Source organism: Gopherus evgoodei, chromosome 22, assembly GCF_007399415.2.
Source record: "Gopherus evgoodei ecotype Sinaloan lineage chromosome 22, rGopEvg1_v1.p, whole genome shotgun sequence".
Taxonomy (NCBI): domain Eukaryota; kingdom Metazoa; phylum Chordata; order Testudines; family Testudinidae; genus Gopherus; species Gopherus evgoodei.
The window spans coordinates 2,026,594-2,041,763 of NC_044343.1; the positions used below are offsets into that span (position 1 = coordinate 2,026,594).

At 44.3% G+C, this 15,170-nt stretch overlaps 1 protein-coding gene across 1 annotated transcript in view; it reads right to left on the reverse strand.

The window, feature by feature from the left end:
• COMP (cartilage oligomeric matrix protein) overlaps positions 1–15,170 on the reverse strand; it is a 50,524-nt gene extending 35,354 nt beyond the window's left edge. The window contains exon 1 of the mRNA XM_030540564.1: positions 15,131–15,170. The gene's annotated coding sequence lies outside the window, so the exon portion shown is untranslated. The remainder of the gene's footprint in view (positions 1–15,130) is intronic.

The window sequence follows — 15,170 nt, forward strand, 5'->3', positions numbered from 1 at the left end:
CACAAGGGAGGTTCCTGGGGAGTGCAACACACACAAAGCTACACCTTGCCCAAACAGCTTGGCCAGACCATATGCTGCAGGATCCTGGTTAGTCACACGGTAGAATTACAATCTCAAGGATCAAACAGTCTGAGCTTGGGACTGTAGCAGAGCCTCAGTCCTGCAGATTACATTTTCCCCCTGTATGTTCTGGTGGGAGGCTCCTTGAAAGATTTTTAGCAAACAGGACTTGGGGTGATGGAGCGCCTCCTTCTCAAAAACTCTTCAATGCCTCCACCAGCCACCCCAAAAGCTTAAACCTCTTAAGAGGTTTAGACTCCTCACGAACATGTGTGGAACTGTAAAACCCGGTGGTGTCCTTGACAGAGACCCTGTTACACCCTGAAGAGGCAGTTTGCCAGTGTATTTGCTCCTTTCCAGTGTTTGCCTGTGGGATTCTGCAGGTCCCTGTCAAAGACACTTACAGCTGTCATAGGACTGAACAAACACCAGAGAGATGTTTACACGGCCCACGCTATGGGAGTGAGGAAGGACACAGCCATCATCCTTGGACAACGGTGCACTTCATCTCTCCACAAAAGAAACGCAGCTGGTTGTAAGGATGGAGTTTTAAAGAGAAACAGCAGCACAGATCTCCCCAGCTGAGCCCTCATTCACAGCTGGTTAGAAAATGGCATTGAATGATCAGATCCACTCTCATGCATAAGCATCCTCCTGCTCAGCCTCAAAGCAGGCAGGTGCTGTTCAGTGAGGTACCAAAAACCACAGCAGCTTCACTGCTGATGCGAAGGAACACTTGTTTATCTGGCTGGAGCTACCTTAAAATTGTTACCAGCCAGCGGGAGTCAGCTGGGCTCTAGAATCTAAAATAGTGATTTAATATAAAACGTGCACAACTTTATTGTGTGAAACTGACTAAAGCTACTAGCTCCCATTTCTCTATGTATGCTGTGTCGCTGTAGCCGTGTTGGTCCCCAGATATCTGAGAGACGAGGTGGGTGAGGTATCCAATAAAAACCACCTTGTCTCTCTAATTTTGCTAGTGTGACACACCAATACACCAGTGCGTGAGTTCCCCCTAGTGCTCCAGACTGTCCTTTCACCTCACTGTGTGTTTCTTCTTCTGCAGTATTTGTGATGCTTTAGCCGGGATGGGATACTGGCGGGTTTGTAATTTGGGCCTTTTTGTGTATCGTTCACAAGCTTGAGAAGAAAAATCGAGTCTGCAGCATCCTCCAGGTGAAGAGCATAATGTTGTCTCCCTGGAGAGCTGCACAAGATGGAGCACATCTGCACAGACTAACTAGTGACAGGCGGCCCTCCAGATGCTTGGAGCCTTGAGGATTAGCCAAACTGCTCAAATCTGGAAAAATATCAGGCCAAAAACCATGCAAGAATGAGCTGGCCCTTCCTTCTCCTGGCCCACCTGGATCTGGTGAGGAAAAGCGTTTATTTAGTTTTATTTATTTATTTATTTTCAGCATTAAGAAAGATTCAGTGTGGTGGTTTGGGTGAAGATTCAGGACCCATTCCCATCTCATCAAAGCCACTTTGCGGATCCCAGGGTTAGATGGGCACAAGCGCCCACTCATCTCCAGCTCACAGGCTTGCTCTAATTTTAATTCCACAGTCAAACCCAGTGTTGGTCCCATGAACTCAGTTTGTACGGTTTTTCCTCCCACAAAGGCCGATCTCCTCCAGCTCACACAGAGTCAGTTCCTCTTAGCAGTCTCGGCTACAGCCAAAACACCATGTGTATAAGAGGTACTGCGTTCCTAACAAAGGCAGTAGAGGTCAAGCAGAGAAATGCCTATCATGGGGTGAATGTGAGAGTCCTCTTTATGTGCCTTGTCTCTCCTCTACTTGACAGCTTTTCAATCTTCAAGCCTCTCTCAGTGCCAGCCATTCCATCCACCACTTCTTTCAGCCAAACACACACAATTCAAGGAAACACCATGCCTGAGCTGAACAGCCAGCATGGTCACCAAAGATATAGCAAGAGACAGATTTTAATGGCAAAGCAGGAGTCGGGGGAGAGGCTGAGGGGGGTGGTCTCTGCGTGACTCTTGACTTCCTGCTTATATGAAAAAGTAAAGCAAACAGATGGTCAGCATGTCTCCCAGGGAAATCCCACGTACCCAGGCAAGTGGGTAGCAACACCTGGGATTTCTCAGGAGATCTTCCACCCCATCCAAGCAGTGGACAAGTCTGACCCTACCTACTTTGTAAAATCTGACCTGCAGGCTTGTACTTACAGCTGGGAGCTGCTCCTTTAACTCAGCTGGCAGAGAAACTGTCCTAGGGAGAACCAAGTTCCAGTTGTGCCCCCAGATTCTCCCTGTAAAACACAGAGCTATTTGCCATGTATTCCAGTTGGTGCCCTTTTCTTAAATGAGGTTTGCGGTGGCCTCTAGTGGTATGCAGGAAGAACAGTCCCCACTGTAACAACACAAAAAGGAGATTGATTCACGTCTCCTGCAAAGCAGACCAGCCACTCAGCCATGCACACTGAGATTCCTGTGCTACATGGGGGGGAGTACTTGGAAGACAGTTACTCACAAGTAACTGGTCAAATTCCAAATGTTGGGATTAAAGAATCCATACATTCAGACCAATTGTGTTTCCATAACTGAGTCACAATCTTACAAAATCAGGTTCTCACAGGACTTCTGGTGCTTCCTGATACTCATCAAGCCAGATATACCATAAGAACAACCCCTCCAAGTGGTATCTCAGCATTTCTGCTTCCAGAAGAGCCAACAGGAAGAACATAATGTGCAAGGTGGAGGGAAAATAATCAAACACATTTTTCTAAGCTCCAGGGAAAAGGTTCAAGATCAGTTTGAGATTCTGGCAACGGTTCAGGTCAGTTCTTTATCTAAACCAGTTCTTCCATCTGTCACACTTTGCTCTCCCAGCAAATGACCTGAAAGCCTGAGCCAGCAGCCACAAACCTATGCAATAAGCATGTCAACAGGCAGGCAACGTCCCATGGCAAAGTCTGCTCTCCTCTGGGACAAGAATCCTCAGAGTTTTATTCCACCGACCAGTGTTCACACATCCTGACAAAGGAGAGCTGTAGATGGGCTTTGGGTAGGACCCATTTCCACCACTTATGTTAGAGTGATGTGAACAGCTACTCTGCCCTAGAATGAATGTGCAACTTCTGTGGTGTTCCTATCAGCCTGGGATTTGGCTTCCAACTTCAAAACCAGCAATGCATGGTCTGGTTGCAGATGAATGCACTTGTCACTTGAAAAGGATGCACCAGCTCCCTCCCCTCCAAATTCCACTCATCCCCAGATCTGGGGGAGTTACTGGGTTTTGTTTTGGTGGTTTTAAAAAAAAATTGTTTCCAACTTCTGTTACAATTCTTTTCTCTTCTGCCCTGTGCGGTGTTGGACTTTTTATGAGCCATCTGGTATATTGTGCAAGTTCCACTCCTAACGCAGAAAGTATTTCCTCATGTCCTGATGTGTTTTGGCAAGTGGCCTGGTGTTGATCTTGGCTCACAGGAGTCCGCTGCCCAATGCATTCATATTACTCAACATGAGGTGTGTGGGTGTGGGTGTGAGATTAAAGGCATTGTCCAAGTGCCACTTAGAATTATGGCTCTGCCAGCCTTCCCTCAAGTTCCATTTGTGAGCCTTTCTTCCAACAGAATCACATGCAAATCTGTTGCCAGTAAGTTGGCCTATAACATGATAAATCCTTTGTCAGTGACCAGCATGCCATCTGTTTCCCAAAAAGCTAACCACATGGTGCCTTCATTCTGCCTTGGTGCAGCATCTGAAACCACAAGCCATGGGAGGAGGTCGAGGCCCAGTTCAAGTTCAATGACATTTTGTCTCTTTAATAAATGTTTTCTTGCAACTGCATGAAAAGATTCTCTCCCCTCTTGTTTTTTCCATGTGACATAAGCAAGGCTCTGGGATTTCTGGACCAGAGCTCAGCAACAGCTCCAAGTAATGCTTCTATTTGGTCATAAGTCACGCCAGGTAATTCGTTTTCTGGTGCGACAGCCCAAGTCTACAATGTCCCAGACTTTGTGATGAGTTACTGTTGCCATGGGCCCAGCTCAGAACCAAGAAATGCAAACAGATTACTCCTAATTACGGAGCTCGCACCAGCTACTGCTGAATGAGTCTCGCAAGACACCCCTTGTAACGTTTGCTGGCCTATCTGGCATGACATAGAGATGCCCTGCTTATGTTTCCATTTCTTCGTGGCATTTTTATTTCCCTTCCCGTCATTCGTTCACTGTTCGAGTGTCCTACTTCTTCACCTGGTTTATGGAACAACTGGGGACTCAAATGACCCAAAGGAAGATCAGGCTTTGAATAGCACTTTGGGACTATGAGTGCTCCAGTTTCGTTGGGGCTCAGACATTGTCCCCAAAGGTGCCACATAGAACCCTGCAAATCTATAGATATCCGCTTTATAGCCATGGATATCACGTGTGTGGATTACAGATTGGATGCGGATACAGATTTTGTACCCATAAAAGGCTGTAGTGCCATGGTCCTCAAGGTATGGAATGAAGGTGTTGGGTGGGTCACACTGCATCAGCCATTAGCAGCCCCTTGTTGCCAGCCCCTGTGCAGCAGCATCTCAAAGGGGAATCTTTGCTCCTACGTGGTTGTGGCTCAGCAGCTGACCAGTGGGATGTAAGATTGGGGCTGTCCATGAAAATCTCCAAAAAATGTTTTGTATTTTAAGATCCACCCACCCCTGGTGATACTGAAAGAAACATATAAAGTTAAGGACCCACCCACCCACTAATGCATTATGTAATGTATGGACAGCCCCATTGTACTGGAAGGAGAAGTGTCAAACAGTGACCCCCCCCCCCAAACTAGAGAACTAGATGAAACCCTCAGTTAATATTCTGAAACATGGCTTCTGGGAGACAGGGGAAAACCCACTGCAGTTCAGGTCCTGGTTCAGGAAGTCGACATTCTAGCCATCTGAGACCTCCACTCTCATGGGTACAGTTAAAATCTTGGTTCTGACTGGGTTAGGGATCCTACTGAGCCCCGTTTGATCAAGTTCCACAAATGACCCAGGTTCACTTTGGGAGAACGTGATTTCTGGGAGGCAATGCCTGGCACACTGGAACTATTCATGACCTATGTACAGATGGGTTTGGATCCCTCTCAAACCCACAACGTTCTGGGAGATCGACATTCTGTATGGGAAACACATTCCTTCCTCTGAGAGTCAGCTTCCCTATCCCCAAACCACTGGCTTCCAAATCCACTCTCCTGCTGTCCTGCGCTGGCCCTTGGACATCAGGAATAATACAGCCTAGGGGGGTTGGCAGCTCTCTATTATAAGGGCTTTCAGCCTGGCAAACCTGGACTGTAACTCCTTGTGTTCTCTCCTGCTTTCTCGCTCTTCATCATCTCTAGCTTTGGTTTGTTGGGGGTTGAGAAGAAACAGCAACAGGACAACAAAGAACCTCAGGATTAGCAATATTACCATGGTGTAGAAAAGTTTACACTGATTTTGTGAAGATTGAACATCTGCAGAAGGGAAACAGTTTGTTTACTTGGTGGGGTCTGCACTTATCCGAGATGCCAGTCAAGATGTCAGGACAGGTGGCAGCTCAAGATGCACTAGATGGGGAATGCAAAAAGAACAGGAGAACTTGTGGCACCTTAGAGACTATCAAATTTATTTCAGCATGAGCTGTCGTGGGCTACAGCCTACTTCATCGGACACAGGGTCGGCACTTCCATTTAGGTGACCGGGCGCCAGGATTTGGGAGAGCGGCAGACTGCTCCGGTGGACCTCCCGCAGGCGTTCCTGCGGATGGTCCGCTGGTCCCGCAGCTCCGGTGGAGCATCCACAGGCATGCCTGTGGCAGGTCCACCGGAGCCGTGGGACCGGCGAGCCGGCCCTGTGCCTAGGGCACCAAAAACCCTCGCACCACTCCTGACTGGACACATAGAAACATGCATCCAAAGACGCGGGCTGTAGCCCACGAAAGCTTATGCTCAAATAAATTTGTTAGTCTCTAAGGTGCCACAAGGACTCCTGTTCTTTTTGCGGATACAGACTAACACAGCTGCTACTCTGAAACCTAGATGGGGAATGTGTGGTCTGTATTAGCATGTGCTATTGCAGATGGGCAGGTTCACTCATGTTGATCAAGGGATTGTGGGATCAGGGCCTTAAGCTGTAGGCTCTACGGGGAAAGGACTGCCCTACATGCTTGTACAATGTCTACCACAATGGGATTGGAAGTGCTAACTCAGTACAGGTAATACTGACACATCATATGGTTAAATATACATTATAACATTTACAACTTTCAGAAGAGTTTAGATACAGAATTGGAAAACCCAGAGGGTAATGCAGCTAATTAATGAACTGCTTGCATTATTTCATTTTTAACACAACTGCAAATCAACAGATTTCTCCCACAGCAGGAGAAGGATATTTCCATTCTATGCATACATTCCAAATAAAGATGTTATTCAGTTACACTCTAGGCTGAAACACAGCAACAACTAGTAATGAAAAATTCAAGGTGTGACTCAAAAAATATTGTTTTTCAAATGTAATTCTCTCTCTCAAGACATCACTTGCAAAAGCCAAGTTTAGATTTAACCTCTGTGCAAACTATACCACATCAAAGTTCAAAACAAACCTCTAAGGCAATCACAGATTTGAAGAGGAAGAAAGCTGTCTCCATAATCACAAATCATGTAGCTATAATTTGAACTATTTACAACCTTAAATGAGACACCAAGGAGAATTTAAACCCACTAGTCTTAGTTTCTTTCCGCCACAGAAACAGAAGGGAGAATCACAGATGATCCATCAGCTCTTGAAATTCAAACAAAATAAAAACCCTGTATGTGGTGTCAGGTTCTACATTACATTGAAATAACCTCACTGCTCAGCATCTGCTCAAAGTGTCCAGAAATTAAAACAAAGAAAATATACAGCCTCTTAGTGAATCAGGAACTTTTAAAAATTGTTTTTAAACTCAGATAAGGGTAGGGTTTGTTTTTTTTAAATCCTACTTGAAGAACCCATGATGCCCCTTTGGAAAACTGAATATTTTCAGACAATTCTGCTTCATTCCCATATTTTTTTCTATGTGATAGACCTTGTACAAAGAGCTAACTTCACTAGGCAACAGCTTCCCTCAAGTTACTACTTGAAAGTATCCCCAATATTTCCAGTAAATTTCCTTGAACTTTAAAAGGCCAGTCCTTTCTGGTAGCAAACTGATTTTTGGCAATCACTTAAAAGAAGGCCATTCCATAATTCAGTTCACGCAATTTTAACTAGAGAGATGAAGACAAAACTTATCTGTTTATTCTTGAGGAGTTTCTTCCACTTTCATTCCCTAACTTAAGAACTGTTTTAACATTGTGATTGCTTGGGATAAGACTTGAACCTACAGATTTACAGAAGGGAGTAAGTTAGGGTGACCAGACGGCAAATGTGAAAAATCGGGACAGGGGGTGGGGGGTCATAGGAGCCTATATAAGAAAAGACCCAAAAATCGGGACTTTCCCGATAAAATCGGGACATCTGGTCACCCTAGAGTAAGTGCAGTACAGCTAGCAGGGAAGCTGTAGCATGTCCTCAAACAGTTCCAGATGAAGGTTGTCCCCTAATGAGTTACTCAGTTTTAAAACAGGCTGAAGGAGCACTCTCCTGTGAGACCTCTGGTTGCTAGCAGACTCGTTTTACTTGTGATGGTCACCAGGAATGCCTGGATGGGAGCTGTTTGTTTATGCTACACAGATATTTACTCATCCCCTGACTTTGGGAAACCTCTGAACAGTGGCATCTGCACCTGTGCAGGTGCTCAGTTATTCCACAGCTTTCACCTGAGAGGGGGATAATGAGGATTTGTTAAAAGAGATATTGCTGCGGGGGGGGGGGGAATCCTATATTGAAAGAAATATTTCCCTGCATTGTTGATATTTTTAAAACTAACTTGACTTCACAGTTTATGCTATTTGTTAACATGTTCTCATTCCCTGCCCTTGGAAAGTGAAATTAGATTTGTCAGAGAGTTTAAGGCCAAAAGGGACCATCGGATCATCTAGTCTGACCTCCTGTCTATCACAGGCCACCAGGACCACCCATACCCACACACTAAACCTAACACCTGAAATTAGACCAAAGTATCACAGCCCACAAGAGACTAGACTATTACATGCCCCATACAACTGGAGGGACTGAGGTACACCAGTACGCAGCGCTTTTTATTTATAACCAGTTTCATCTATTGGCATTATTACTACATGCCTTCTTATGGCACTCATCACTGTAGTGCCTAGGCACTGTTTCATTACAAAGAATGATCCTTCAGGAGTTCAACTAGCTTTTAAGGTCTCTTTCCTCCCTTCCTCCTTCTCCACATTTTTAAAGCTACTTACTTGTGACTGGCTTCCGGAGCACCTTCCATGGCCATGTTGTAGCTTGGGGAATCCCCTTGGAAAAGAGAATTCTTACACCACATTGCAGGCTGCAAGATCTCAGATGGAAGAAAGTTCCACAGTAAGGGGGCTCTGCTCCACTGCTGGTGCCTCTGAGAACACAGCTGGGCTATACGTTTCCAGTGCTTTAGGGAAACTTTTGCATTCACAAAGTATCTGTTTTCATGGAAATGACTTTAGTTCAAGAAAACATCTTTTGTAAAGCCCTTTTCATGCAAAATTTAAATATTCAGCCTAAAGATACTTGAAAAAGTCTCTTTTATGTTTTGTTGCTCTGAAGGGTTATGGTTCAGTATCGTGCTCTCTATAGCTATAATGCAAAATTAAATATCTTTATTTCAGCTTCCCTCATAACTGCAGATAAACACAAAATGCTTCTCCCTGTAATATTATAGTGACTATTAACCAAAAATGGTATATGAACAGGTGATACCATTCTTATTTCTGTTAGTGAACTGGGTTACTCTCTGAGCAGCTTAATACAGAAAATATATTGGCTTCAGTGGGTTTACCACAGAGATGATTTTAGCTCACCATTCTTAGCAGAACAAATTTGCTTTGAGAAAGGCTCTTCATATTCCCAAGGCTATTTTTAGAACGAATCAAGAGAGAAGCACACACGGGATTTATACCAGTATGCATATGAAATTAATTGAAACAAGGATCACCATCCATTCATAAAACACTTAGAGGAGAGTGGATAGCATTTGATAAGAAGAACCAAATAACATTCAGATAAGATGAAGGTGGGGATGCAAACTGAGAAAAGTGAGGGTATTCAGAAATCAGGGGGTTGCACCAGCTTTACCTGCCTGCTACCTAACACCAGCTGTCTGGGGTTCTCTGCTTGGTGTCCCCGTCAGGTTCCCTTCATTTAGCCCTGTGACCTCACTCCCGTTCCTGTTATCTCATTAATTGGAATCCTGGACCTGTGGATCCTCCCCTTATGCTGGGGGAGGTCCTTTAGTACCAGCTTGGCCCCCAGCAGTTACATCTCAAATTTCAAAGATTGGTGGCACCAGCATTCACAGGCATTGTGAAAACAGACAGAGGCTAAACAGGTCCACCCTTTATAGGCTTCACTCCTGCAACCGAGTGCTGGGGTATATCTGCACACAGTTAGTGTTCCATAGGGGGGCTTAGGCCATCAGTTCAAATCCAGATCATGTTGGTAGTGATTAAAAGTTGTTTGACTGGCCAGTGGTCCTGACACGAAATTGGTTGGTGTATTTGTGCTCAGCTCCCAGTGGCTAAGTGTCTACATCAGAATTGGAACCCCCGCTAGCAAGCTCAGCAGAAGGGCCAGGGGTTGTATAGGCTATGGAGACTGAACTGCCTTTTTATATCCCTACCAGGGCAGTATGAGAGCGCATTCACATGGTGAGGATAATACAAGACGCTTCCACTGCCTGTGTGCCACTACCATTCAGCCGATAAATGTGGGACACATCTCTCTAGATCTGCCCTTCACCAGAATTCAGCTAACTACAACAGGCACTGAAAAACCCCATGGAGAGCATAAAAGGAGATCAGAAAGGGGAAATAACTTCTTCACTCTGTTGTTGGTTTCTCTTGTTTTGGTGGATCTTCTCCAGGGCTGTCCAGTTAAAAAGGAAGACACAGACAGAGGGGTCTAAAGAAATTTCTGTGCTCTCTGTCTGCTAGGAACATGTAGATATTCACTTGTATTCAGTAGACCCACCCTGATTTTGGTGTTTGCTTTTAATATTTTATATATACATATATATACACATGTGCACACACACACACTGTTGCAGCTAATACAGCAGAGCTGTTACTGACTAAGGGTACAATTTTCAAAACACTTAAGTCCCATCTACAAAAGTGACAGGCTCTTAAGCACCCAAGTCACTTTTGAAAATGGGACTTAGGGTAAAATCATCAAAAATGCCTAAATAACTTGATCATATAACTCATATAAATAGCCCCACCATCTCTCCGCTTAGCCAAGCAATTGCCCTGCCTCCTGGGACAAGCTGTGAGGATGAATGTTCTGGCGCACCCACAACTGCACCTGACTATTCATCCAGGCCTCATGGGACTACTAAAGATCTGTACAATGGGGAAGATTGACTTTTGTGCTGCCTCCTAGCTACGCTCTTGCTCTGTCTCCCATGGGCACTACAGTGTGCTTCCTGCCAAAGAGTTTCGAGCCCGCTGTGAGCAGCCAAAGATGCACTCCCAGAATGTGCCGCACAGTGTAATCGTGGCAGGGGGTAACACTGCACTGAAGTCACTGGGGTGCAAAGATTACATGAGTTTGAATATTCACTGTGCATTAAGTACAGCGGAGCACATGCTAGCGCTGTGCTTTTGAGTTCCACAGGAACCCAATAACCCTTGACATTTGTTAGTTTTTTTCCTAAGGCTTCTTTTGTCTCAAGGAGCCACTTACAGGCTGAAATAACATGAGATCTGACATTGCCACCATCAGCCTAAACCCACGGAAAACAAACACAAATACTAGCCACCTACCCTTCTAGTCCACATACCTATTAGAGATGTTCCTGTAGTTTTTGGTCCAGTAGCTAGACACAGAGCACGGATGGACACTGCAGGCAGCACTGGACGGAGGAGCAACTGTGCTGCTGTCTCAGCCCTATCTGCCCCCACTGCATTCAGGTCAGCCCTGGGCCCCTCCAGGGCACACACTCCCCCCACCCCAGCTTCACCAGCCAGAGCCCAGCCAAGGGGCCCTTTGCACCAGTGAGGGCCAGAGCCAGCTGCAGGGCGCTGCTGGAGAACGCCAGAGCTGCCACGTAGTGGCTGCTGCTGACCAGGCCGCATGGACAACCCACCTCCTGCATGACCCAATACTACAGCTGACTTTCCAAAAGTGAAAAGGTGATGACAAGCTACAGGTATGAAGGCTTGAGAAAAGAACCATTTTACTTATTAATCATTATCATAGCTTCTCACATCCGAAAAGCGCTTTGGGATTGTTTGGGATGAAAGGGGCTATAGAAAGAGGCTATAGAAAGAAAAATTATTATCTCAGCGTAACCTTCCAAACAAAAAGAAAATATACATTGCTGTGTACGTGCACAGAGCTGTTCTCGCAATGCTACACTGGTGGCCTTTTATGTCCCTCTTGTGGTGAAGTAGCATTGCAGCATCTGCAATGGTAGTTTATTTACTTCAAAACCCCAAATTTGCTCCATTGCTGCTGTTATTTTATGTTTCTGTCTTCAAGATTCTTTGATATTGAAATTTGCCCAGTATATTTTCGAGCTGAGTAATGAAAGACCAGGAAGTATTCACTGCAGCCAAGCTGTGCAGCAAACTTTGCAAGATTAGAAGTGGAAGGATGTATTTTGTTATAGGTTGAGAACAATGAATAATTAAAAATAAAAATCAATTCCGTTAATAAGAAAGAAAGGGAGGAGGAAAGAGATGCCTAAGCACAGAAATAAAAATGACAGAACAGAGAGAGGAAAGATTAAGCGGTTAAATGTGCTTGAGAAATTAATTTATTACATGCCCCTGCAATTCTGTAATTCATTTAATCATTCTTTATCATATGACTGTCACCAACACAAATGGTGTGTGTGTGTGTGTGAGTGTGTGTGTGTGTGTGTGTGTGAGAGAGAGAGAGAGAGAGAGAGAGAGAACATGCACACTATAAATAAAAATGAGGGGAAACTGGGAGCACCAGATCTCTAGTGGGAAAATCACACAAATACTAAGAAGCATAACAGACATCAGCGTAACTCTGGGGGTGGGGAGTGAGAACAGGTAAAGAAAGAGGAGGACAGCCAGAAAGTGAGACATCTGATGGAAGAAGCAGTTCCAGCTTCTAGTTGCTGAAATGAATTGTTCATCTTTTCTTAGTGCTAGTCTTGTCCAAAGTGGGAACGTTTCCAAAGCTAAACCAGGGAGAATTCAGAACCTTTCTTTAAAGAGAGTCTGAGACGGGTTATTTCTCTTCCTCAAAAATTATCTCATCAGCATGTATTGCACAATTTTTGTGACACGAATGTATTATGCTCCATACTATGCACGCATCTGAACAATTACTGTTTCGATGAAGTGATGGGAGTGGGAAAGCAGCACTGGTGTTAATAATTAGAACAGACAGTGGTATCTTCCGTAGCAATTTACCATCCCTAACCTCCCCCTTCCTGGAGCCACTTCAGCTGATGCTGGATGTCTCTGCTGATAGCTGATGTCTCTTGCTGTTGCTAACGCATGTTGCTAGGCACCATCACACACATAAATATGGCTACTCCATCTTTTGGATGGGGCTGACTTCAAACAGGAAACTGGAGAGCTACATGCCAAAATCTTTATTTATGTTTGTATCTTACTTTTCTTTGTGCTCTAAAAGTTCAGACAAAAGAGGATCTAAGAAGTAGTAAAAAGACAATAGAAGCCCTAATTTAAGTGCATCCCTACATTATAAATAGCTTGTTAATATAACTGATCTTCACTGCCTGAACTGCAGATTGGAGCAGTCCATCCTATTGAGGATGAGAGTGAGAAACTGGAGACGAAGTCCAAAAATGAGGGATGAAAGGAACATAGCCACACAAGCAAATTAAAAGAATGTGGGGTTCATATCTTTGGCATCAATATCATTTTCTATAACTTCAATTACACAGCTGAGCACTGTCCACCAATAATTTATCATTAGAAAATGAGAGACAACAGTTACTTCTGATGGGACAGATGTAAACGTAGGTCTGAAAAGGAGAGTTGAATGATATAGGCCAGTCTGAAATTCAGTCATTTTGCATTAACAAAATGATCCATCTCAAATGTCTCAAGGCAACCCACACCCTCACTTCTCCCTCTGCAGCAGCTCTTTCTTTGAGAACTCCCCCTTATAAATAGATGACCTCCCCTGATGTTCATTCAGGTGAATATGAACATGTGCTTTGCATGATAATTCTGTGGTTCCCCTCACCCTGGGTTATTTGATCCCAGATAAAATTGCTTGGATTCTTTGGCTGTCATTTCAAACAAGCTGTTTTGTTGTGATTTTTCACATTCATGTCTATTGGCTCTAACATTTTATGTTATGGTGACACTTCCTGACACTGTCTCCAGGGCTTGGAGTTTTCAGAGACCAATCAGCTTCTTCCTTTTCATAACAGCTTGTTTTCTCTGAATGGGAGATGTTATCAAATCCCAGCATTCATGTGTCTTTGGAGTGAAATGTGTCAAGGGAAATCATGTGGCAAAGCTGGCTATTCTGAAAGTGGCTTGAGTTATTTGCACTAACTAACAGATGAACTGTTGTATATGTCACTTGTATAGCTACAATTAGCAGATACCTTTATAATAACCTGTTTGGGTAGACAGTGGGGATCCATAAAAAAATTAAACTACCTTTCACATTGAAGCATGCAATTAGCAAACATAAAACATCCTTTGCAAAAAGAAATCCATCCATGTCTGCTTCCTACACAGCTCCATATTACTGAGCACTGCGTATAAAACCTAGCTGGCAATAATGGTAGAGAATAATGACTTCAACAAAGATTGTGCTCTAACTTTCCAGAGCTTTAGTTTCCTTAATTTAGCCATGAAGACTAAAGTTTCAGTGAGTGCCCATGCACAAGCACAGAATTTAAAGATAAACTTACTGTTAACAGTGCCATTGGTTGAAGTGTGGCTCACAAGACAAATGTAGCCATGGAAATTCTGTGATGCAGCCCACAGACATAAAGTAGTGCAGTCCAGAGAGAGTACAGGTCCCAGCATGAATGCTCTCTGGTTTGGGTGATATTGCCAAACTGTTCTATTGCTGAAATAATAACCTATAGTTTTCACTGGCCACATCTTCACGTTCGCTAAAAGAGCAATGGCAGTCTCCTCTATTTTACACAATTCAGGTGTGGCCATCAGGCTCTTGGTTAATTAACAGATTGATTGATTTGGGTGAGCCTTGTCTACACATGTCAAAGTGAGCAAAAGGTACCCAAATACCCGGTTCACTGTTATTTGGGCACTGGAGAGACTGAACCAACTTTGAAGGGGTGGGGGACTGGAGCAACTTCCTTTGCAGCCCTCCCATTTCAGCACCTTAGACAGCAGCCTGATTTTGCAGGAGGACATAGCCAACATTGGTGCTCTCAGTTCAGAAGCTGAACCAGCTGCAAAATTCACCATAGGCTCTCTTGTGCCAGCGGTGTTGTTTACACTTTCAAAATGACCTGTTAAAGTCCATGTTTATCTTCCATTTCATATAGGATATGGGGGGCAGGGGAATCAAGACATCCATCAGCAATGATCCAATCCTTTGGATCTGTTCCCAGAACTCAGATATTGATGATGCCATAAAACAGCCAAAGGACGGAAGGGCATTTTGGGTGATGAAACCAAACGAGCAGCCCACTTGACTTCCTAATTTTCCTTTCCAGCATTGCCACAACAAATAGCTTTGAAGCTGAAGTAGGATTTACTGTTCTTTCACAATTGTGCTGTTGTATGAGCTCTGGGAACAAACTGGGTGTTTGTGGATGCACCGATTTGGCTTCATCCGACCCCCATGCTTTGTAACCCAGAGTTCTGATGAATTGCTCCCTCTTTCAGCTTCACTCTACTATCACCCTTCAGGGAATCACAAGAAATTGATCATTCAGACTATCCTGTAACACTGGACAACTGAATTGAGAATGAGCCTAATTTGTACCGACCTTAGTCCATGAATCTGGAAGCCTGTAGTCAGTGTCATTT